Below are 25,000 nucleotides of genomic sequence, written 5' to 3'. Positions count from 1 at the left end.
CCCACTGGTACGTGCTCTGTGATCCGTATAGCAAAGGACACAGCCCCAGCTGTAAAAATGTACCATCCAGATTGTGCACTGAAAAATCCAAGTGAAAAAATACAAACGAGTCACTTCAAATAAATGGGTGGAGGAGTCAGGTTGCCAGTGACAGCCATTATCTTATAACGTGTGTTTCAAATCCCTCCTCAAGATACACGCCCATGAAGCTCATTAGTATTAGCCATTTCACTTAGGCAGAAAGTTCGTGAATATTGGAATACTGTGTTCAATATTAGAGGAAAATTCTTCACTGTCTTCCTGCTACAGTGGCTTTTTGGAAATGCACCAAGAGCTTTGATCCTAAAAACACTCACCTGTAAGCACCTGGGTAGTCCCATTGACTTAAATAGAACCAGCTGAGAGCTTCAATTCAAGTGTTTGCAGATTAAGACTCATGTTTGTATTTTAAGATCTTATCTACAGAAGAAATTGCACTCATTTACCTAAGTGTTTTTATAAACACGCCTTATTGAAATGAGTGCAATGTTACTTGTGCAGGAGGCTGCCATGTGAGGAGTGGTGGCCCTGCCTCGGTTCCCAGCAGTGTCAAGGCATCGATGGCTCTGAGCACGCTGGAAACCATCGATGAAGGACACGGTATTGCCGTGCTCTGAAGCACCCAGGAGAAGGCCGCTGCTTCGTCCGTCTGCTGTGCGCCCTCACACCACTAACACGGCCGCCCGCCCCACAAAGACGCGGTGCCGTGCAGCAGGCAGCCCCCTCGCACCCAGCGGGTTTCTCCCGGGGAAGGGCTGGGGATGGGGCATGGGTGGCAGTTTTTAGGCCTCCTCCCCGAGAGGCCGGGGGCGCCCGGGCTGGGGGCGCCTCACCTCGCCTCAGAGGGGCCTACGAGGCGCCACGGCCCGACCCGCCGCCAAGGGGGGCGACGCCCGGCGTCGCCGGCACCGCAGCGCCGGGCCGGGCCCTCAGGCGGCTTCGGCGCAACCGGCACCGGCCGGGCCCGGGCGCGGCCCGCCCCCTTCCAGCCGTCGCGGCGGCTCCTCCTCCCGCCCCGTCCCCAGCCGGCCGGGCGGAGGCGGTGGTGGCGCCGCGGCGGCCTGCTCGGCCCGGGGAAGGTGCGTGCGTGCTTCCTCTGCTCCCCTCCTCATCCTCCTCTTCTCTTTCTCCTCCTCGCAGGGGGCCGGGGCCCGGCCCGGGAAGCGCTCGGCCGTGGCCGCCTGCGGGAGCGGGGCTGGCGGCGCCCCTCCGCCGGGCTGCAGCGCTCTCCTGGGGCCGCGCTTCTGGCGGGGGGCTCGGCTCCGGCTCCGCCGCCTGGCTGGGGGCGAGGAGGGGCACGCAGGCCGCCATCACCGGCGCCTCGGCGGGGCTCAGCCCCGTCTCCTTCTCTTGCCGAGGGCTTGCGTTGAAGCCCGCGTGTGCTGGGGTCCCCGCCGACGTGGGGCCTTCAGCCGCTGGGCCGCAGCCTCGGGCGCTGCCGGGCCAGCCCTGCCCTGGGTCGGTGGGCCGGAGCCCCCCGGCCTGGCAGCAGGGTGTCGGGCCCACCTCGCACCCGTCCTCCTGCCCTTCTCTGCAGGGGGACAGACGCCAGCTTGGTCGCCCTTCAGGAACACGGACGCTGCATGGCGTGACAAGAAATGCCTTCTTACCCTCTCGTTCCTCTTAATTTAAACCCAAATATCGATGCTAAGTTGTAGTTGGCTCTCATGCACGTGCTTGGGGGACGCGTGGTATCGTTAGGCGAGGCATGGTGCTCTGCTGTTGGCCTGGAGCCGGCAGAGTTGACAGCAGTCACTGCGAACAGTGTCACTCTGAAAGCAATGCCACTGCAAACGAATAAACCCCACGATGTATGGGTTAATGGTTACCCAGAGGGGTACATTAGATACTTAATTACACTTTACGGCACACTTTATAGTGAAGAGGTCCCAGCATGTAAAGTGGTTTAGTGCTTCTGAGTAGGAGATTCTAGCAACTAGTTCCCATTAGATTTGCTTTGACAGGACTTTGTTCTTCAAAGACTACCTTTTTCAAATGGATGCAAAAGGAAAAAGTATGTAAGGAGAGAGGCATTTTTATATATGTATATACAATTTTTATATATGTGTATATGCATATACGTATTTTATAGAAGTACTAAAATATATATGAGGGAGAGAAAAGTGGGATATAAAAAAAAAAACATGAAAAAATTGTAAGTTCTGCAAGCTGAATCAGATTTTACTAAGGAAGCATTAGATGCGGAGCAGCCTTTTGAATCTAGTGGTTATGTCTGACAAGTTACAAGTCTGCTCAGAACTACTGAAGAGAAAATTCAAAATAAAAGCACTGGGTTTCTGTTTGCTTGTTGATTACTTGTTGCTTCCTTCAACCTGCAGAATTTTTGGGACCTGACTTTCCCGAGTGCTGCATGAGCACCTGCTCAGAGAGGGCCATGCACATGCGACACCTGAAATACTAATTTCTTGTTTTGTAAGCCTTAATTTTTAAAATTTTGCCTGTCTGTGTTTTTTACTCTGTTCAAAATCAGATTAATTTTTACTGTTTCTGGAGATTGTTCCACATCTGCTTGCCCTTTTGTATCAAAAGACTGTAAGAGTGTTGTAATCTATCGATGAAAGGGCACCGTGTGGGTGTTTCTTCTTGTAAAGCAATCCTTGGTATGACTGTAGAACAGATTCCCTGTATGGGAATGGAAGGACTGCTTACATCTCTGTCTGTTTAGAATGTATCTCTCTATTTTAGCTTGGGAAATTCTTAAGATTTAAGCTAGGGTGACAAAAGTTGGCCTTGATTTTGCTCTGGTTATTTTTCTGTGAGAATGAAAGCTTGTATTAAAAGTCTTTCTCATGCTTACCTACTATCACTCCATAAAATCACCTTCCAGTCTTGTCTGGTGCTCCCTCTGTTAGATTATTATTTGGAATAAAACGCCAAACACTTCTTTTTCCAAAGAAACCCTACAAAGCCTGCCATATCCGTGAGAGTTCTTACATCCCTTGTTTCCTTGTAAATTTTGACTAATTTCTTTAGACATATCCACTCTATCTTGGATTGCATCTATCAGTTGTGCCTTGCAATCAGTTTTGCTTTACCAAAACTTCAGTCTGCCAGATGAAGTCTGTGCAGATAAACTTGGATCAGAGCCACTGCAGCTTTAGAGCTTCATACTAAGCCTTTGTCTTACCTAATCTTGTTTCTTGGTGTTTAAAATACATATAATTCTTTTGAACAGCAGAAAAATAAGATACTAAGTCAGATAAGAACAGATTGCAAATCTGGGCTGGGGAAGAACAACCTGGCATTGACCCCTGTTGGGAGACATCTGTCAGTAAAAGCTCATATAAATTCTTATTTGTTTTATAACACAGTTTTGTGAATGCCCGCGTGTCTTTAATGCCAAATAGGGAAAGGAAGCAACTTACACACTCTCTTACTGTTAATATAATTGCAGTAACTCATAATGCACATGGGGTTCTTTTATGTATCCCCGCTATAGTGTATAAAACTTTCTTCGTTTAAGATTGAAAACTTTGTCTTCTCATTTCTGCCTTCCTTTCCAGTTGTGGGAGGATGAAGATGAAGGATGGCAGTACATCTAAGATATAGCAGCTGCAGGGGTGAAATATTTTGCTTAAAAAAGTACTTTGTGCGTAGAAATGTACGAAATGATTACAATCTTGAATCTCTACAGTTCTTTCTGTTCTGTCTCAACAGCAAATATTATCTGTCAAAAACTGCATTGCAGTAATCTTTCACGTTTTTGTTACCAAATGTCTGCAGTAATCTCAAAGTACTGAAATAAATGTAAGTTCTTTCTTCACTTGACCCCCAGTCACTTACATTTTCACTGCGATGGCAGTAGTGAATTTTTAGCTCTGATTCGTAATCTTCTAAATGCCAATTACTTGATTAAGTCAATGCTTCTGACAGAATCTGTGGAGAAGGCTTGCTCTTTTTTGTTTCAGTTTTACAATAGAAGAAAAAATTGTGTGTCAGCTTGAGAAAAATCTTAACCTTGTTAACCTGTAGTTTTAAAAACAATGCTTTGGGTACCTTGATCTTACAAGAGGCTTGATTTCTTTTTTTGAGACAGAGAGAATGGACCAATGGTGGGGGTTTTTATTTCTTTTATTTATTTATTTATTTATTTATTTATTTATTTATTTTTAATGGAGAGTATAGAATCATACAATGGTTTGGGATGGAAGGGACCTTTAAAGGTCATCTAGTCCATCCCCCCCTGCAATGGGCAGGGACACCTACAACTAGATCAGGTTGCTCAGAGCCCCATCCGGCCTGACCTTGAATGTTTCCAAGGATGGGGCATCTACCACCTCTCTGGGCAACCCGTTCCAGTGTTTCACCACCCTCATCGTGAAAAATTTCTTCCTTGTATCTGGTCTGAATCTACCCTCTTTTAGTTTAAAACCATTACCCCTTGTCCTATCGCAACAGGCCCTGCTAAAAAGTCCGTCCCCATCTTTCTTATAAGCCCCGTTTAAGTGTTGAAAGGCTGCCATAAGGTCTCGCTGCAGCCTTCTCTTCTCCAGGCTGAACAACCCCAGCTCTTTCAGCCTTTCCTCATAGCAGAGGTGTTCCAGCCCTCTGATATTTTTTGTGGCCCTAAAAAAAAATGATTGAGACACCCAGCTCATTTGGATTATTTTTTTTTCCTGTCCTGGTATTAATAATAGTAATATTTTCTCAGAGTCTTCTAAATCTAATTAATATAGATGTGTTTGATGAATTTTTTCCACAGTGGGTGTGAGAGAAAAACGTGAAAATCCGTTTGGTGCTGTTGCTGCCAAAGAGGGATTCAGTAGAAGTATCTAATGAACAGACATACAGATTAAAATACTTCTCTAAGAAATTGTTTATATATTTTGGCCAAACGTTTCTCTCTACTACCCATTGCAATCAGAGGTATGGGAGAAAGCTTGTGATCTTAAAACCTGACTTTAAAAGGTACTAATGCTGTTTTAGAAAAGAAAAATTCCAGTCAAATTTATCTCAGTTCTTAATTGTCTAAGATAAATTTTAAATCAATGATCTTTATGTTATAGTGAGAGGAGGTTAATCTCAGGTCACCTGCCATAGACATTTCTTACATCATAGGAAATACAAACAACTTAGATCTATTTTAAACTTGCCTGAGTGACCATCCTGCATGCAGTACAGCAGTGGCCATTTCCACCAGCTCAGGATTTGCCCAAACCTGTTCTGTGACCCCATAGATGTAGCATCTTGTGCAACTGAGAATTGTTGTCACCCGTGTGAAGCCTGTTCTAGTACTGATGTGAGAAAACAGTTCTGGTTTTATGTATATATGTGGTTTGGTTTTTTTCTCCAGTTGCTGGTTATGGTGTCTGATCTTTCACTCGAGTGTAGCAATAGTACATTTCCTGCTAGAACCCTCTGTGTGAAAGGGAGTGAGATCACTCTTCCGCCCTCCCCCAATTTTTCTAGCTTTCATCTGCTACATGTATATCGATATCCTGTGTCTTTAATTTTTGAGTTAGTTTTTTTCAGAGGAGGCACTTGACTGTGAATTTACATAAGACAAGTGAGTTGACAGTAATTTTGTCCTTTGAGTAGCCCCACAAAAGAGGCTTATGTAATATTATGCATGTGCCAATAGATATTTGAGAAAGAAATGTGCTTTTTTTGAGGCCTTAAAGTAAGATCTGAGCCAACAGACTCCGTTGGGAAAGCATCCACTTTTTTATCTGTAACTTTTGAAGACCAAAGCATAGATTTGATTTATCTGTAATAGTTTCCCCTTCTGCTCTCCACAGGTTTTGAGATTAGTGTTTCTGATCTTGTTGATTTTAACTGTTCTGAATCACAGGGCTCACCTTCTAGTGCTCTCTCTGGTCATGTTCTCCCATACAAAACACGAGTGCTCTTCCGTGGCAGACTGTGAAAACACTTCTTGGAGTTTTAGTTTAATGAAATTCTGTATTGCTTTGGAAGCAAAAACAATTGTAAGTTACTAATTTCTTTAAGATTGATCATATACTGCAGCGGGCTATTAATATTTTCTCATGACAACTAGATAAGGCAGAAAAGTACATTACTAATCTCAGGTAATGTATTCAGTGCTGCCGAAAAATACACAGAGCAGACAATTTCTACCTCAGTGATGCATTGTGAGATACCCTAGGAGGAGAACAAAGTCAACTTGATTTTAATTACTTGTTCAGTATTGTTGTCTTGAAATAGTTGTTGGGTAAGGAATCTCTAGAGGATTTTCAGAAGCAAAAAAGTCTCAGGAATAGGCTTGGAAAATTCTGTTCAAGCACCGAGTGTTCAAGCACTTCTCTAATTCACCTGCAGCTGCTGCAGAGGTTTCCACCCCAGCCACCCGCCTGTCCCTTGGCCAGCAGTTCTCACCCAGGTAGGAGAGGTGGTGAAATGAGGAGAGCTGTCTGCTCTTCAGGCTGCAGGGACTGCTGCAGTCCAGTCTTCCTCCGAGTAGTAGATCCCCAATTTCTCTTTGGCAGTAACCTGCTGGTACTAGTGCTCATGATTAATTTCTGCAAACAAAGAATAAATGTTTTTCACTGGATTGGTTCCCAGAACCCACTTGCTGCCTGACCATGTGGACGAAGTTCTGGTGCAAGTGAATGGCAATTTGGAGTGTAGAGCCACTGTAGCTGGGACCTAGGTGGACTGAAATCACGACTGATCCAAACCTCCTGTTGCCCAGTCCATAGGCTGGTAAAATATACCTGTGCTGACTTTAATATACATTACTACCGCAGCTAAGGTCTGTGATTCGTGCTTCATTTTGGACTTACCTATTACGGCTGAAGAGAAAACTTGCAGAAAGGGTGGTGGCAGGAATCTCTCCATGGCCACCTTTCAAAGAGTAACCGAGTGAGGACAGATGTGCTTGTTTCCAGCAAGTGATGCCGCCCAAGTCAGCAGATGCGTCTTGCTTTGCAGTGCTATCTGGTGTACACTACAGTTGTGATTATTAAAAAGACCTGACATAGCCAAACCCAGCATATCTGATATGGGTGGATCATACGGGGCTTTTTGGTAGTTGTCTGATTTCGGACTGTTCCAGCAAATCCTGAGATGAGAGAGGAGAGAGCTGTCGAACTGGAAGAAACTTCGAGAGAACAGTTTGTGCTGAATGTCAAAACATCTCTTAGAAGTTTGCAGTGCTTGTAGCAGGTGACAGTGGTATCTTCAGCCTCACATCTAAATTTTGACTGGGTCAATGAATTTTTTGTTTCATTGTAAAAAGAGGTGGTCAGAATAGTATGATTATCGTTCTGTTTTTACATCTGGCAGTAGGTGAGCTGAAAATTCATTCGCAAGTCTTTTTCCCTGAAGGAAAAGGTATTTCCCAGTGCTAAGTGGTGCTTCTGTTAGCAGTCCTCTCATTACTCAGAGTAGGTCTGATTTTTTTGGCCCAGAATATTGGTTTTGAGTAAAAATAATCCTTTTGACACAACAGCGTGAGTTATTTTATGTTCATAAGTGAGCGAGACTTTATGCTTTCTCTAGCATGGGAATTTTGGCATGGATAGAAATGAATTTTTTTTCCCCCGCATCGTACTCTCCCATCTGATGTTATTTGTGAAACAAATTTGTGAAAATTGCTTTATGGTTTAAGCTTTTAGGCCAAAAGAAGCCAATGCATGTTTTAAGCTTTATTTGAGGAGCTATCATTATCAATAGTGACATATCCTATGTTTCTTCAATCCAGATCATATGGCAAGTTTTATTTAAAGTAGAAGCATAAAAAAACCCGTACAAAGTAAATCCTGTTTTGCTGACGCTGACCTTAAGTCAGGAGAGGAACCCAGCAGTTTAAAACTGCGATATATGTGTCTATGAAGCATATCTGACATTTATATGCTTGGTTTGGTTTTTGTTTTTGTTTTTTAAACCATTGCCATTTTCTTGCGATTGTGGTGCAGCCCTCTCAGCTATCTCATCATTGCGTTACACACCACACTCTTGTCAGTCCCACCATCATGCATTTGCAGGCATCAAGGGTTTACCAAAGTCAGAGCAGTTATGTTTCGGGGAAGTAGTCATCAAATTTTCTAATTTTTTTTCTCCCCTTTCATGTGCTGCTTTATCTCCTTGGCTCTTCCTAATTGTTGTAATGCTATGATATATGGCACTTCTCCATTGCTTCTGTTCTCAGTGCATTGGTATTAGAATTAAATGTGTTCAGATGCCTGTTTTCTGAAAATCCAGAACAAGCTGCCCTGTTGAGCAGCATGCAGACAGGAATGGGAGCATGGGAAAGTTCCTTTGAAGAATGTTATATAAAAATAACTATTGGGAGCTTATCAGTATGTGAACTGTATATAAAAAACCAGATGCACACTGGATAAATAATAATAACTACAGTAGGCATCTGTCTAATGCAGCCTCCCAAAATTATCAAAATGAAACACGCTGTCTAACATCTCCTGTCCCTACAGACAAGCGGCACAGGAAGGATGAAAGTCAGCTAATACTAGTTTTTTTCCTGGAAAGCATTCTCAGCTGTGGTGAGGCAACAGCTGGGCTGTTAGCTGCAAGCATCGCTGCAACTGCGAGTGGTGGTCTGTGCAAGCTCAGCTGCTCTTCTGAAAGCAGAAGGTAACTTTGCTGTCGAAAAAGCCTTAATCTAGGAATGAAATGGGATAGTGAATTTAAGAAATGTAGGCTTCTTGCTGGCCTTGCCTGCTCTCCAGGTGTTTGTATCTAAGTACTTTGTACTCAACAAGTAGGGCCTGTTGGCAAACATGGAGTAAGGCATGTAGAATTAGTGTTGCCATCAGATCTGTTCCAATGAATGACTGGGAAGTTGCTGTCATCAGGGAGCTGAACTGATACCTAATTCATTGCCCAAAGCACCGTTTATGTCCTGGCCTGGCTTCCAAATGGTTTTGAAGAAGAGCTTTCTGAGGAGGGACCCTAATATGGAAATCATGAAAGTGTGGGCACGTGGTGAGACTGTCATCCTAAAAGGAACAGCGCTTCGTCAAGAAGTCAAAAATGGCTTTTTTGGCTGCTTCTGAATGAAGGAACAGTTGTAACTTTATAAGAACTCTGCCTCATCAGTTGCCCCTGCTTGCAAGCTGATGTGTGTGATAAAATCAAAACCGAGTGTAAGCGATCTTCCAGTACCAGTTTCATTTTAATTTGGAATTGCATTTTAGTTCATGAGGAGACTGACATTTGCAACATCTGGATTCACTGAAGGAGGCAGAGGCTCTACTTTTTCCTCATACTAGTAACACCAGAGCCCCAAATGTTAAATAGTCTCTCTACTCATGCTGTGGATAAAGCCCTCTGAATTTTATGCAGTTATGACAGGGCAAATGTGCGGTTTTGAAAGTCACCATTTAGAGCTAAGTCAAAGTAAAGTGCTCTAAGTGGGTTGATTCTGCAAGCTTTTGTCTTCTTAATGATTGGTCTTGTGACTAGAAACACTTAAAGGCAGCGTTCCCAAAGCTGTGCTTGCAGAGGGCTATTTAACAGGTAGGATAAAAGCCAGAGGTGTCCTAATACCTGGGGTCCCTGCCCAGTTTGATAACACTGTATCTAAATAGCAATTTAAAGAGTGCCTGAATAACTTCACTTTTATTGTGTTCCAGGCATAACTCCTCCAGCTGACCCAGAAGGAGCTTGTGGCTGTCACGCGCAATAGCAGAAGGACAGGGTGAGCAACTGGGGTCTGGAAACGGAGCTGTGGCCTCTGGGCTCTGCTTGGTTGAAGTTCCTCTGTGCTTCCTGCGTTCGGGTGCAGTCACTCACCTGGGCCTGGTGTATTCATGGCAGTGGTAGTGAGCTGGTTTTCTCAAGGACGGCCAGTCTGGAGTTTCATGTCAGTGCAAAGACAGGGAGATGTCTTAAAATAATATTTGTAGAGAGAGGGTTGATCACATTGTGTCTCTAATAGTGTTGCAGATGCTGTAAGATGTGTGCCAGATGTGGTACGTGTGCCAGAAAATGACGTATATGTATACCTAGTCAGCTTATGTTTGTCAAAGTCAGTATGTTCCCTTAACATGACACTCAAGTATGGTATCAGCTTTTGTATTGTCACATTCAAGACCCTGTTAAGCATCTGGATCAAACAAATGGTACCGTGGATAGGTTGGCAGCTAGAACAAAGAACCTGTGAGGATTTTAAAGGATGGACCTCCATTTGTTTTTCTAATACCGTGAGATTCAAACAATAATTGTGTTGAGAAAAGGGAGTTCCATAGTTCATTAAACTACCTTCCTTCTGACAAATATTTTTTGATGTTGTGGAAAGCTGTCTCCAGTGTCGCTCTTGACTATGTTTTAGCAGTGGTACTTTTTTCATTTATTCTGAAGCTGCTATTGATATTTGTACATGTATGTTCTATGGTAGCTCTGCAAGTATAGCTGTGCAAGAATAAGGCATTTATTTTTGCTTGGACAGTTACCGGTATTAACATTATCTAAAGTCTTTTATATAATATATTATCTTTTAATCTTTTTCTAAAGACTTTCCCTGATGAAAAATTGAAAAAAAAATTACTTTCTGGAAACTGTTGGCTTCAGGTCTCTTGAAAAATGCTGATAAAGGGCAATGGCTAATACTCCTGAACCTGAAAACTATACTGTAGGCATATTTAGCTTTATAGATAATTCACTGTGTAAGGATCCTACTAAACAGAAAATGTTTATAATATGTGATACCATTAGTACAATGCTACTGCACGCAAATATTTTAATTTGAGCATATGAATGGGATTTGAACATACAAATTGCTAATACAGCTACTTTTCCTGTGTCACTTCTGTGATACTGAGAAAAAAAACAGTCCTCTAAAAGGTGCTTTAGACTCTTGATTCCACTTTGAACATCTGGTCAGGTTTATGCTGTCACTTTTTGGCTGCTTCAGAGAGAAGTTTCTTCTGCTTCGGCTGTCTGCTTAGAAGGGTAGTTCATCAAAAGGTATTAAGAAATTAGTGTTCATTCAGGTGTCAGTTATTCTTTGGTTCTGAGCAGTGTGCACCCCTCTCTGCCTTTAAGAAACAAAAGACCTGTAAGATACTGTAGCTGGTAGTAGCAAGGTGTATGTTTGCAAACTAAATATTCAAAATGAACTTTAAATTTTGCATTGATGTGCTTTCACTTGAAAAATGTATACATCTGGGCTTCCCTGTACATATTTTCCCATGCTCAAATTTTGTCTACGCAGAAAATTGTCAGTATTTATCTAAGATTTGCTAACCTATTGCAGCTCAGCGTGAGCTGTCTCACAGGTCACCTGCATGATGGATCTATGGAGTCACTGCATGAGAATTGTGGATAGAAACATGCCAGGTGTGTTAGTGTGTGAACAAAAATAAATTGAGAACAGACATTTTCAGATATTTATTACCAGCATACTAGATACAGTAATTGTTTACATTTAGAACTATATTTCTATCCTCTATTAAAAAAACCCAACACAAAAACACCTTTAAAGAGTTCACTTTTGGAAGTAGAATTGCATGGCTCGGAAAAATAGGAATTGTCTTATCCAGACTCATTGGTGTCAGCATTTGTCACTGTCCTCTCTACATAATTGGTGTGTTTATTTTTTGGTATGTTCTTTGGGTTTTTTTGTTTTGTTTTGTTTTTTCCCTCCACTTTGATTTCCAGTTAACTTTTTGCAATACGACCATTTGCTTCACTGCAGCAAGATTTTGATTGGCTTCTCTTGGTAGTGTCAGGAGGAAGGGGCTGAGTGGTCATGCTAATTGAAATGTCTTTCATGTGGCAACGGAATCACTTGGAGATGTCACTTTTGGGTCCCTCCTCTTCCAGCTGTTTGTCCATTTTGTCTGTCTGTAGTTGCAAGGCCCGAATGGCACGCTTGTCTCAGTGTATCTGCAGTGAGTAGCACTGTGGACTGTGATCTTAACTGGGACTGTTGAATGCCACTTGAAATAAAAAAAAAAGAATATTAATACCGATAGATGTCTTCTGTCATAACTGACTTCTTTTGTCCTGCAGTAGGAAAATCATTTGATAATTTTTTGTCTCTTAAATGGCAGTAAAAAGTAATTAGAAGTTAAATGCAAAATCAGAACTGCTTTATGTGTGGTAGCTGTAGTGCTCCATGATCAAATGTGTGCTGCACTGGGGAGTAGCTTTGATGAAGAAATGGTGTTGGAGCTTTCCTCAACATCAGAAAGAGGTCTGGTTTTGCTAATTTATTACTCAAAATTGGCTAAAACCCAGTTTTCCATCAACCTCTTTAAGTAAAGTGTATTCATCTCGTTTACAGTCTGTTCTTGGTTCTTTACATCTAAACTTTTTAAGCTTGCTTCTGTTTGTACATTGCAGTGCAGTCTGCTGTGGGATGGTGGCCCCAATTTTACATTGCTACTGAGCTGTTGCAATTTATTTCTGATGTTGATATGCTGGAATATAGTATGATATTTGAGTACCAGTATTATGCCCTAGTGAACATGAGAAAATCATAAATGACATACTTCATAACATATCTCATCGAAATTAATATCCTTAATATTAAGTAAAGAAATGTGTGCATTAAAGATCATTTTTTTGCTCAATTGTAATGAGAAATCCTTGATGCTGTGCCTTTTTCATGTAGTTACATTTGCAAATTCATCCTTTGTTGCTCTGGATAGAGAGGGCTTGGTGGGCGTATCTTCCAGTAAGGAGGCAAAAGACTAGCACATCAGTTTTCTTAACAAGTCTAGTAATATGTTCACCAGATTTCTCAGCTTCACAAAACCTCTTGAATGTTGATACTCTAGCAGTGTGAGGAAGAGGAACATACCTTTTCTTGTGACTGTAGAGAAGACTGTAAGAAAAAACCCGACAAATAAAAAAGATGTTTGGAAAAGTTACAGTTATTTTAATCTGGAAATTTTATTTATTAATATTCTTGAATATCTCATCATATTCAGCAACACTGAATAATTATTGACTTAATTTGGAATTGTGGTGCTACTTATAGTCTGTAAAATGAGATTACAGGTGTATGGAGTAAAATAGCTAAAATGGTTGGATACTTTTGAAAATGTTCTTCTTGCCTTTTTTGGTCCTTTTCTTTGAAACATTTAATAATGTGTATAACTTTTCTGTGAACTTGTTGACTTAAAATGAAAAACTTTGTTCCATATACAAAGCAAAAAATGTTTTGTAGCTGTGTGGTTGTACAGGAATATTATTCTTGTCATGTACAGAAATGCTAAGAATTTAACTTAAGAGTTTATAATTCTAGAGTGGTATCTGATGTATGTAGGTGGGATTATCATCTGGCGTAATTTTTGTTAAGGCCAGACAGGTCACTTCATCAGAAAACTTGGCCTGTTGCACTCCATTACATAATTAGTAACTAAGGTTACTTATTTTGGTGGTTCATTTTGGCAAATAATCCCAACCCTTAGTAGTGTATAGTCACCTTTAAAACTGAGGTTTGATTGTTGGAAGGAGACACACAAAGTATTTGTATTTTCTGGCCAAAATCTGGAGCAACATAAAGCGTGCATGTGTTCTCTAGGATTGAACAGCCTTCTGCTGGAACACTGCTTGGAGGAGCACCAAGAAGTGCCTGCGAGCGCCAGATACTTGGCATTTTGGTGGCTTTCAGCTTTCATAGGGGTGGCAGACCAACTTGTGACAGTGACAGCCATGAACTGGCTGCTGTTAACGAAACTTGGTTTGCTCCTGTTACAATGTCCGTACATCAGCTTTAGCAGCTTTTGCTATGCAGATATGGATTGATCATTTGCTCATAGCTCATACCTTCTGTTTTAGGCTTTATGCTGGTATGAGGAGAGGCTTCATCCTTTGGCCAGATGCAATCTGCTAGACTTTCAGTAAAAACTCAGAAAGAAAATATTTAGCATCAGAATTGCAGGAATAATTTAACTGTACAGGATATAAGATGTCTTGTTGAACATGTTTTCAAAAAGAAACTTGGTTCAGAATTTTGGGTGATAGATGTTTAAGTATGGGACCTTACTGGCAATTCTTGTCTTTGGTGCCCCTTAATTTGTGGCCTCTTGTTTCCTCTCTTGGGCACTTCATTCTTTTCCATAGCCTAATTCATCTCCTCAGATAAGAAAATACAGAAAATACAGAGGAGGTTGTAAGAGAATATTTCTGTGGCTATATTGCCTCAACAAAAAGGGGGTGCTTTTCTCCTGTAGGAAAGGCTGAAAGAACAATATGTGGTTCTGAAGAGTTTGTCTCAATTCTATATGAATTTTATGAAAAGATACAAGATGTGTGTCTATCCCAAGGGCCTTTACAATCAAGAAAGGTTCTTTAAAAATAGTAAGAGGCCACTAATGTTTTGTCTCGGAATGGGTGTGTATGAATATATTTTTTTTCATGTCAGTCTTCCTATGTCTGAAGGCAGCCTGTCTTGTTTTTTACACTAAAGCAATAGTTATGGACTTGAAGGAAGTGTCACCAAAGTTGAGCATCAAAATACCAGATAAAATAATTGCAGCCCTATTCTGTTATGTTTTCATTTAATTGTCCAAAATCATCTTTCCCACCCCCCCGCCCCAGTTGTCTTTCAATGCCATCAGCTGGCATTAGCTATGTACTTTGGCATTCATTGTAATATGAACAACATTGTGTATTTCGGTGTCATTGTTTCCTAACTGCCTTTCTTTTCATTGAATATTTCTATTCTATTCAGTTGTTCTCATCTAAAAATCCCACTGAATTCCTGTCTTTTGCCTCTGAAAAGATATTGTATTCCCTTTTGAGAGCTGTTTGTGTTTTGAATGCTCATTAAGAATAGTATCATCTGCTATGTGGCCTAGGCATTCTTTGGTGGTAATGTCGGGGTTTTTTTGTTTGTTTTGTTTTGTTTTACTTCATTTTTGTCTTGGCTGTCACTGCTTCTTAGGGAAGTAGCAGACTGATCATTTCTGTACTTTTGCTGATACAGTACTCTGCACATGGATTATGGTGCGATTTTTCAGGATTACTGCCACCTGTTTTAGCAGCAGCTACTGAATAAGATTATGTCAAGGTAGCCTGTTACTATTCTGAGGCTTGCAGGTGCAGAAAGACTTAAGTGTGGTTCCTTTTACTGCTTCCTTCCTATGTTAAGCTATAGTACTTCCACGATATAGAGTATAATTAGGGTATGAACTTTTTCTTTTGCCAGATGGGGAGCTATGACTGCAATGTCTCTAGGCACATTTGGACTTTCTCTGTTTTAATCCTTAGCCTTCTTTAAACATTTCACTTCCTATTCTGTCCACGCAAGTCAGTATCACTACCTGGGCATATATGGTCATACGCTACTAGGTCACACGTATCTTTTCAAGGATTTCAGGACATATCTTCAGTTGTAGCAAAAAAAAGATAGTTTTTCTGAAGTTGGTGAAGGTAAAACAGCTCATGATTTGGTGTTTCCTCTGGAGCTTTAGGCTTTTCGGTCCAAGTAGTAAGATTTTGTATTGTATTCAAAGTCTTGTATCCATATTGTGTTGTACTCTTTCTTTCCTTAGCTTTAGATGTAAAAAGGCTCATCTTAAGGACTTTGTAATGTAACTGATAACTTTGACTGTGAGTGTTCCCAAAGCCAAGATTTTCTAACTGATTAAACGTTCTTCCAGGTGAGGAATCTTGACAATTGTGGAAAAGCAGTCTTTGAGGAATGTCCGCTTTTCTGCTTCAGTCTTCAAGATCATAAAGCTTTCCCCCACACTCCCCCCTTATCTTTCTAAGTGATGGAAGAACTCTATGACTTTATTTTTAGGCAGAAATCTCCTCCTCATTTTGCAAGTCCACCTAGCCTTCCAGCCATCCTACTCCACAGCTGTCACAACAAACTTTCTCTCAGATGCTATTAAATGTATTAGACATCACTCTGCAGCATGTGAGTTTGTTACCCTGGGGCTTTTCAGTCTTTTCTAATGTTATCAAAACCACTGTGTGATTTCAAGGTTTCCTACATTCCTTGGAGGAAAATCAAATTGTACATGGTTAGGAAACTGATAGATACTCTGCAGATTTAGCAGATCTCTAGCAATTAAGTGGTTAATATCCTCAATTTATTGTTTTCTTTCCTCATTTCCCATAACCATGACTCTTGTGAACTCTCTGTATCCTTTTGTCTGTATTTTCAACTGGGATTTTGGGAAAACTTTGCCACACTGGAGAAGAAGCATTGCCCTAGCTTTGTTTATCCTGTTTCTGTTCCCTCTGCTCCTCTTTCAGTTATCAGATTGCTGTCGACAGTGTTCTCATCTGAGATTTTTTTTTTATCCTCTTTCTCTCATTCTTTTCCATCTGTTACATTTAAGTAATTTGTATTGTAATGATTTTAATGGTGGTAACACCAGTTAGCCTGGCTACAGATTGTGTGTGCTAAAGTTCTTTTATAAAAGGGCACCATAAAAGATGAAGATCCCCCAATGATATTGCCCTTTAGCATCAAAGACAGTAGTTAGCTACAGACAAATGGATCAGACAATAGGTGGAAGCATCCTTAAAGTAGCTGCTTAGCTAGTATTAAATGCATCTTCTTATGACACTGTCTGCACTACCAACATAGCATTGTGCTGTACATTTCATGCTCTTATACTAATTGGAGCTGGAAAAGACTTATTTCCTGCCTGTAATTTCTCTTTTTCTTCTGTATACCTACAGCCTTTCTCCCTTGATTTTTTAAAAATCCTTTCAGCTTGTGTTTATGGTTTTCTTTCATATTCTGAATCACAGATTTAGGTTGGAAGACATCTTTTGAGCTCATCTAATCCAAACACCCTATTTAAGCAAGGTCAGCTGCAGCAGGTTGCCCAGGCCTGTGCCCAGTCAGGTTTGGAATATCTCCCCATACAGACATTTCACAACCTCTCTGGACAACCTGTTCCAGTGTTTGACCACCCTCACAGTAAAAAAGTGCATTCTTGTATTCAAATGGAATTTCATATGTTTCAATTTGTGCCCATTGCCTCTTGTTCTGTTGGTGGGCACCACTGAAAAGAGCCTGGCTCTGTCTTCTTGGTTCCCTCCCATCAGGTATTTGTACCCATTGATGAAGCCCCTCCTGAGTCTTGTCTTCTGCAGGCTGAACAGTCCCAGCTCTCTCAGCTTCTCCTCATAGGAGAGATGCTACAGTCCCTTAACTGTCTTCATGGCCCTTTGTTGGACTCTCTCCAGTATGTCCATGTCTCTCCTATACTGGGGAGCCTAGAAATGGACAAGTACTCCAGGTGTGGCCTCACCAGTGCTGAGTAGAGGGGAAGGATCACCTCCCTCCACCTGCTGGCAACACTTCTCCTAATGTGCAGCCCACCAGGCTGTTGGTCTTTGCCATGAGGTTGCATTGCTGACTCATGCTCAGCTTGTCCACCAGGACCCCATCATCTTTCTCTGCCAAGCTGCTTTCCAGCTTGGTGGCCCCAGCCTGTCTTGGTGCATGGGGGTTAGTCCTCCCCAGATGCAGGACTTTTCATTTCCTCTTGTTGAACTTCATAAGGTTCCTGCCTGCCTATTTCTCCATTCACTCTGAGTGGCAGCACAACCATCGTGTACATCAGCCGCTCCTCCTAACTTCACATCATCTGCAGGTCTGTTGAGGCTGCACTCTGTCCAAGCATCCAGATCATTAATGGAGATGTTGAAGAGTACTGGACCAAGTATGGACTTCTAGGGGACACCACTAGTTACTGGCCACCAACTAGATGTACAAATAATCAAAACCCTCTGAGCTTGGTTGTTCAGCCGGTTTTCAGTCCACCTCACTGTCTGCTCATCCAGCCCATACTTCATCAGCTTCCCTAAGACCTTATGGGAGACAATGTCAAATGCCTTACCAATGTCAAGGCAAACAACATCCACTGCTCTCCCCTCATCTACCAAACCAGTAATTTTGTTCTAGAAGGCCATCAGGTTGATCAAGCATGATTTGCCCTTGGTAAATCCATGCTAACTATGCCAAGTCACCTTGTCCTTCTTATGTCTGGAAATAATTTCCAGAAGGATTTTTTCCTGTCACCTTGCCAGGGATCGAGGTGAGGCTGACTGGCCTGTAGTTCCCCACATCTTACTTCTTGCACTCCTTGAAGACAGGAGCGACAATACCTTTCAAATATGATTGAGAGTGGCCTTACAATGACATCAGCCAGCTCTCTCAGGATTTGTGGGTGCAACCCATTAGGCCACATGGATTTATATATGTCCAGTTTGTTTAAATGCTCCCTAACCTGGTCTTCCTCCACTGAGGGTATGCCTTCCTTGCTCCAGACTTTGCTTTTGAAATGTTCTGCTAGCATTTTGCAGAACGAAATCTCTCTCTTCTGTGGCCTGTATTCAGACCACATCCTTCTGTATATGGATCCAGGTACTGCCATGGCTGGATGCCCACTATCCACTCCACCTGGAGCTAAAACAATTGGAACCATTTTACATTACTGCCTTTTAGCTTTGTACTCATTTTGGACCACAGAGTTTCCGTGGTTCCTAAGTGTAGCCTTTGGAAAGCTGAGAGCCTACGTAACCCTTTCAGCCGGAGATGATTAAGGCCTGAGCCTTGCTGAAGTTTCTGAAGAGACCACATTCATCTGGCATAAACATGCAGTGTCTTGTATATGAAGGGCTTTCAGTTCTGCTCAAAACGGGAAGAGGAGCAATGGCAGCTCCCACTTTTCACTTAACATGCCAATGATTAGAAGTCCCTTTGAAGAAGTGAAAGGTTGGAGTTGTATGTTTTCACATGGTCTTAAGAGCTTCACTTTTTAGGAGAATATACTAAACATGAGGCTGCAGGAAAGGCTGGAATGAGACCATTCTGTGTCCTTTCCACGCATTCAAGATTTGTAGGGTCAGAGAAATAAAATAGAGGGACTGAGGGACTGTAACCTTCTGATGAGCATTCTTGCCATCTTGGAAGGGCAAGGAGATTCCCAGATTCTTATCCCTAGTTCAGAAAATGTTTTTTTTTGTACTAAAGAGCCATGGAATGCGATGCATTAATAGGGCTGGGAGAAAGGACTGTACTTCCTGAAAGTCTGTTTTCTTCCTATCTCATTTGGCTTTAAACTTCTACTCAAGAAATTTGGTGAATAATTAAATGCATCGAACAATTGTGACTGTCTTTTTTTTTTTTTTTTTTTTTTTTTTTTAAATTTGGCTGGCACTGCGATGTTCATTTGCTAAGTCTAACTAGTGAGATGTGCAAAAATCAGTAGTCTCTTTTCCCAGATGATTCACTGGGGTGATAAACTTAATGTTCCAGAGACTGGGACAACAGATGTGCTATTCTTTCCCTGAATTAGCAGTCAAGTGATTCCTGCATAGCAGTCCAAGTGAGTATGATGTTACTTTACCTAGCAGGGAATTATTTCTGAACGCTGCTAGCTTTTGGCCAGATTATGCTGGACTATTCAGGGAAAGCACAATAAATCACATTCCCATTCTTGTGTCCTTGCCCAGGGTTTGCATTTAGTTACGCTCCTCTTACAATGCAGTGGCAGGTAGTGAAACACTGTACATGGTGGGAGTATGTTACATCCACAAAAGCTGTGGAAACATGTCTGTTCTCAGTGTTTAGTGGGAAATTCCTGGAAAAAAATGCAGCTCTTAAATGCAGCTCCTCTGGGGCAACCTTTGGAGTGAAGATGATGCTGGTTTTGAATGAGGCCAGGAAAAGCAAAGGAAGCATTTCTTAGTTGAGGGAAATGTGATAACTGTGGTTTCATTTCTTCATTGAAAAAAATGCATGAAGTTGGTAGCTGGGGGCTCTTTGAGGTTGCCAATGCTAATTAAACAATCCCCCTGTTTTTTCTGTTTAAAAACTAAATGTATCAGCTTTGTCTGGTAGATTTTGCAAACTCTTAAACAAACAACCCCCCAAACCTTAAGTTTTTGAAACTAACTCTACAAAGTTGTTGTATTACTCCACTCAGCAAGAATTTGTCTTATAGCAGAAATCATATTATCTTGCTTGCTTCTTCATGGATGATGAGCTTGGCAAAAAGCAGGGAACGAGCATGGTCATCCTGAGAAAATTACTGATGTCTCTAGCAGAGGATGTCTGTGAGCATGTAATTAACTGGTCCAAAGGGAAGGAACATGGGGAAAGTACAGAGCTTAGCAATAAAAATACACCAATACTCTCTGTGCAGTATAACCACAAATAAACAGTAACTCAGACTATAAAAGGCTTTCTGCAGTTCTCTGTCGGTGTCCTGAGATAACCCTAGAGTCTTCTGTTCCTGGTTGTGTAAGACCTTTGCCCTGTCTGTCTCGCAGAGAGAGAGGAAATCTGTGTGATAGATTTGTCATTCATAGATGAAATCACAGACGATTTTTGTTGTTCTTTTTGGAAAATGACACTTCACTGTGACAAGTTTGTTACTGCCTTGATCTCAAGTTTAGGGAACATTTGAATAGTTAAGGTGAATAGTTTAATATTCTTGTATTGCTAAAGCTGTGGTTTATCTTGCTGCTTATGAAAAGACCCATAAAGACCTATGAAAGGTTGGCAGTTTGTACTGATTATCATATGAGCTAGGCTTGGTGACTCCAAAAATTTTGTGTGTGTGGTTTGTTGGGAAGGGTTGTTGTTGTTTGGTTGGTTTGTTTTTTGTTTTTTTTTTTTCTCCTCCTCTGGTGATTTATGGATGCTAGAAATGTGGTTTAATCCTTTCACTCTTTCTGTGTCTTAAGTCTGCATTGCACAGCCAGTGTTTCAGAGGTATCTTATGAATGCATGCCTGGTGGGTCACCCTCCCTTCTTGGAAGCTGATCAGACAGCTCTCACAAAAATGTTGTGGGTTGCCTCCTCTGTTTCCATTGATCATAGAATCATAGAATCGTTAAGGTTGGAAAAGACCCTTAAGATCATCAAGTCCAACCGTTAACCTATCACTGCCAAGGCCACCACTAAACCATGTCCCTAAGCACCACATCTATGTGTCTTTTAAATACCTCCAGGGATGGGGACTCAACCACTTCCCTGGGCAGCCTGTTCCAGCGCCTGACTACCCTTTCGGTGAAGAAGTTTTTCCTAATATCCAACCTAAACTTCCCCCGGCGCAGCTTGAGGCCGTTTCCTCTCGTCCTATCCCCTGTTACCTGGGAGCAGAGACTGACCCGCACCTTGCTACAACCTCCTTTCAGGTAGTTGTAGCGAGCAATCAGGTCTCCCCTCAGCCTCCTCTTCTCCAGGCTAAACAGCCCCAGTTCCCTCAGCCGCTCCTCATAAGACTTGTGCTCCAGACTCTTCACCAGCTTCGTTGCCCTTCTCTGGACACGCTCCAGCACCTCCATGTCCTTCTTGTAGTGAGGGGCCCAAAACTGAACACAGTACTCGAGGTGCGGCCTCACCAGTGCTGAGTACAGGGGCACGATCACCTCCCTGATGAATCCATGCTTCTAAGTGCCTGTATACTTAATATATGCAACATGGGGAATAAATACGAGGAGTTAGAGATCTGTGTGCAGTTGCAGGGCTATGATCTTGTTGGGATCATGGAGATGTGGTGGGATAGCTCACATGACTGGAATGCTGCAATGGATAGACACATGCTCTTCAGGAGGGACAACCTGGGAAGAAAAGGAGGTGGAGTTGCTCTTTATGTGAGAGAGCAGGTGGGGTGCTTGGAGTTCTGCCTGGGGATGGATGATGAGCAAACTGAGAGCTTATGGATAAGGATTAAAGAGCAGACCAATATGGGTGACATTGTAGAGGGTGTCTACTATAGGCCACCTGATCAGGAAAAACAAGTAGATGAGGCCTTCTGTAGCTGGAAGTAGCCTTACATTCACAGGCCCTGATGCTCATGGGGGACTTTAACCATACCAATATCTGCTAGAAGATAGGGTATAGCAGGGTATAAGCAATCCAGGAGGTTCTTGGAGAGCGTTGATGATAACTTTTTGACACAGGTAACAGAGGAGCCAGCAAGGAGAGGTGCTCTGCTGGACCTCATACTTACAAGCAAGGAAGGACTGGTTGTGATATGCAGGTCAAAGGCAGCCTTGGCTGCAGTGACCATGAGATATTGAAGCTCAGGATCCCAAGAGCAGGGAGCCAGGCGAAAATCAAGATCAGAGTGCTGCACTTCAGGAGAGAGACTTTGACCTCTTCAAAATTCTGCTTGATAAGAGTCCTGTGGGATAAGGCCCTGGAAGAGAGAAGAGGATCCCAAGAAAGCTCAGTAATATTCAAGCATTACCTCCTTCTAGCTCAAGAATAGTCCATTTCAACTAGCAGGAGGTCAAACAAAGATGCCAGGAGGCCTGCATGGATGGACAAGTTGCTCCTGGCAAAACTCAGACATAAAGTGTACGGAATGTGGAAGCAGGGACAGGTGACCTGGGAGGAATATAGAGATGCTTTCTGACCGTGCAGGGATGGGTTTAGGAAAGCCAGAGCCCACCTGGAGCTGAATCTGACAAGGAAAGTGAAGGGCAACGAGAAGGCCTTCTGTAAGGGCATAAGCAGCAAAAGAAAGACTAGGAAAAAGGTGGGCCTTCTGCTGAATGGGGCAGGGGACCTGGTGACACAAGACATGGAAAAGATTGGGGAACTGAATACCTTCTTCACCTCAGTTTTTATTAGTACAGCTAGCCTTCAGAAATCCCAGGCCCTTGAGACGAGGGGGAAAGTCTGGAGCAAGGAAGACTTACACTTGGTGAAGAGGGTCAGGTCAGGGAATACTTAAGAAAACTGGACATCCATAGGTCCATGGGCCCTGGTGGAATGCATCCACAAGTGCTGAGGGAACTGGCTGATGTCATTGCAAGGCCATTCACAGTTGTCTGTGGAAGATCATGGCAATCAGCAGAGGTAACTGAGCCCCACGAGAGCAGAAGTCACTCCTATCTTCAGAAAGGGCAAGAAGGAGGACCCAGGGAACTACAAGCCAGTCAGCCTCACTTCAGTCATGAAGATATGGAACAATGAATCCTGGAAATCATTTCCAGGCACATGAAGGACAAGAAGGTGACTGGGAGTACTCAGCATGCGTTTACCAAAGGAAGGTCATGCTTCACCAACCTGATAACCTTCTATGATGAAACGCCTGGCTTAGTAGAAGAGGGGAGAGTGATAGATATTGTCTACCTTGACATTAGTAAGGCTTTTCACACTGTCTCCTATGAGATCTTCTTAGGGAAGCTGATGAAGTATGGGCTGGATGAGCAGACAGAGAGGTGGATAGAAAAGTAGCTGAACACCTGGGTTCAGGGGGGCTCTTGTCAATGTCTATAAATACCTGAAGGGAGGGTGCAAAGAGAATGGAGCCAGATTCTTGTCAGTGGTGCCCAGTGACATGACCAGAGGCAATGGGCACAAACTGAAACACAGGAGGTTTGGTCTGAACATCAGGAAACACTTTTTTACAGTGATGGTTACCGAGCTGGAGCAGGTTGCCCAGAGAGGTTGTGGAGTCTCCCTTCTTGGAGATACTCAGAAGCTGTCTGGACATGGTTCTGGGCAGTCTGCTCTAGGTGGCCCTGCTTGAGCAGAGGGGTTGGACAAGATGACCTCCAGAGATCCCTTCCAACCTCAACCATTCTGTGATTGTGTGATCTACACTTTACTGACTTTGCAGAAGTTCTACTTTCAAGTTACTAGTGATTTCGTATAGTAACATACAGGAAGGATAAGCATTCAAATTCTTAGTACCAACTAGACTCTTTACTGAGAGTGGTAGTTCAGCTCCTCCTAGCATGCTCAGCCATTGTTAAGGTGAAGCTTCTGTGGAAGAATAATGTGAATAAAAACCTGAGAAAAAATCAGAAGTGGCAACTGTACAAACTACCAAACTTACATCTGAATTTCCCAGATTCTTGTTTATCTCAACATGTTTCTTGAACAAGGGCAGGTCAAATGAGAAGTCCCTGCAACCTACACTGAGACAAAGATTTCTAGGTGGAAATATAAATAAATACACTGAAACTAATAGAGGACAGGAGAGGAAATGGGTCAAGATACATACTAGATGCGATGTCAGAATTCATTGTCTGTTACTGTAACCTCATTATTTCAAAGGCTTACTTTTATTTATTTATTTTTAGCAAATGCTGGAAAATGGTCCAGAATGAACATCTTGAGAAAATAAGTTCATCTATTTGTGGTTCATTGTAGCAAACATAGGTGGAAAGGTGGTTTCTTAGCTTAGATCATTCAGAATGGAGCTTGCGTAAGCTTCAAATACAACTGTGGCACATGCTCCCAGAGGCACAAAACTGGTGTAACCTCACCTTTACTCTCTCAGGAATTGGCTCAACTGCTGGTTTGCTGTGTGGCTTCTAGTGGTGGGAGTTAATTCAGGAATATCCTGCAATCAGTGTTCTGTGGCGGTCAGGCTAGATAGATGCACTGGTCCCTTCTGGCATTATGATTTACAAAGCCATTTGGTTATTGTGAAACTTGTGTACTCCATAAAATGACTGAGAATTAATGCTCAATTGTCTGAAAATAAAGGACGATTTTTAAAATTTTACATGTGAATATCATATGTGGATATAATATATGCAAATACATGTGTATATAGGTACACACACACACACTCATACCCCCCCCCCCGCCCCTTTTTACTGGCTTTCTGTATGCATAGAACATCATGAACCAAAAATACAAGGTGAGTATATTGTCATGATTCCTCAGGGCAGTGATTATAAAATGAAGAGTATAACTCTCCAGAAATACTAAATGAATACAAACAAGGAAGAAGAGTAATGAAGAATAATGAAGAATAATGAAGAATAAATCTTAACAGCAAAAGCTTTTAGTAATACTTCTGCCATGCAGGTCTGATTTACCCATATTTTATCCATATTAGCCAGCTAATTAGTCCTTCCCTATTTGTAGAACAATTGTTTCCAAGAAAAACATCTTTATAGAGGCTAACATTTGCCTTTCGCATTAATATTTTTTTAAGGCAAATTACATTCTTTTTGAAAAATATTGGTATTTCCATGAAAGTCCATGAAAATGGCAAAAGTGCTGAATCAAAATCTTTTTGGGCTAGCAGTAATTTTCACTTCACTTGGCTGTAACTAA

The 25,000-nt window shown here is 42.1% G+C and overlaps 1 protein-coding gene across 3 annotated transcripts in view; it reads left to right on the top strand.

Moving 5' to 3' along the window:
• Window positions 1-1,069: 1,069 nt before the first annotated feature.
• The window catches only part of CPQ (carboxypeptidase Q), a 164,172-nt gene continuing 140,241 nt past the window's right edge, over window positions 1,070-25,000 (top strand). Inside the window, exons 1-2 of one of the 3 annotated variants that reach the window (XM_082310231.1) lie at window positions 1,073-1,118; window positions 9,615-9,679. The gene's annotated coding sequence lies outside the window, so the exon portion shown is untranslated. Of the gene's footprint in view, window positions 1,119-9,614; window positions 9,680-25,000 lie in introns of all 3 variants that reach the window. The other 2 variants (XM_082310232.1, XM_082310230.1) reach the window with 2 other exon arrangements.

The sequence above is a fragment of the Platalea leucorodia genome (assembly GCF_965183815.1).
Source record: "Platalea leucorodia genome assembly, chromosome: 1".
NCBI lineage: Eukaryota > Metazoa > Chordata > Aves > Pelecaniformes > Threskiornithidae > Platalea > Platalea leucorodia.
This window is presented reverse-complemented; position numbering and strand designations above follow the sequence as displayed.